This window comes from Echinococcus granulosus (genome assembly GCF_000524195.1).
Source record: "Echinococcus granulosus chromosome Unknown EG_S00412, whole genome shotgun sequence".
NCBI classification, from domain to species: Eukaryota; Metazoa; Platyhelminthes; class Cestoda; order Cyclophyllidea; family Taeniidae; genus Echinococcus; species Echinococcus granulosus.
Window position 1 is genome coordinate 1,642 of NW_020170791.1, and position 1,072 is coordinate 2,713.

Below are 1,072 nucleotides of genomic sequence, written 5' to 3' on the forward strand. Positions count from 1 at the left end.
TCGTCACTTCGACTTCAACGCTCCCCGTCGATCGCTCTACGTGTCACTTTGCATTTTTGATGGTCATTCCATCATAGTTTTTCGACGACTGCATCTGCAGCCCTCATGGGCATGCTTTTTCTCCACAATCTCGTCAAGAAAGAGGTTTACTTACTGCCTTGCCAGTATATTCGGCAGAAATGACCTCCTAAACGGCACGTTACAGGATCCTGGTGCAATACGAGCGAGGGAAGAGCATTCAGTAGCCTTGGTGCCTCTTTTTAAGTCCTTTGTGACTACCTTTATCAACTGCTAAATCCACAAGATCTCGGCTTTAATTAGAAGCATCTCATTTATGGTAGTAAAAAAATAAATCTATTTAGGTATCCAAGACGTGACTCTGCTCTTCAGCTGTTACATTTTCAAGACTCTCTTTCTCAGTGAAAGGACTTCTTAGTCAAGTTAATGGAATATATTTGTAGGACGATCGCTGGTTGTGCAAGGTTCCCTTAATTACATAGGCGAGTAAAATGCCACCTTGTACATTTATTCTAGGAGAGTGGTGGAAGCAATTAGGGCTGAAATAGAATAGACTATAAGAAATGGGGAAGCATGTTCCTCGTAGTACTTATAAGAAGCGCCTTTTAATTAACGCCACAGAGATAGTTTTTAATCAAGACCACAGATATGTCCATACACCTTCGATGCGTCTTAGCTTCTTGCAGCTAATGCAATTTGCATAAATTTAGTTAGCTTTTCAATCCTGATTATAGGAAACCCTTCCGGTGATCTCGATTGTTTCAACCCCTTTTCCCTAAGCAACAAGTGGTCCATTCGGAAAGATCCACTGACACGAACTAGGCACATAGTCTAGTCACAACTGATACTCAAATCGCAGGAGAGTTGCAACAATTGCCCGTTCTCCTTATTCCATTCAGTACCCCTGGTATGACGTTTACAATGGCGCTGGAAGCCTTTTTACCGACACGATGATGGAGTTTCCTGGTGAGAAATTAGAGTTGCTTCCAGGATCATCGGCATCTGGAAGGGTGATGGACTGTGTTCGAGTGCGAGGGCGATTTAACTTCCTCCC

At 43.0% G+C, this 1,072-nt stretch overlaps 1 protein-coding gene across 1 annotated transcript in view; it reads right to left on the reverse strand.

Moving 5' to 3' along the window:
- Positions 1-1,072, reverse strand: part of EGR_11143 (hypothetical protein) — a gene marked incomplete at both ends in the record, with an annotated part of 4,691 nt that overhangs the window by 1,186 nt on the left and 2,433 nt on the right. The window lies entirely within an intron of this gene.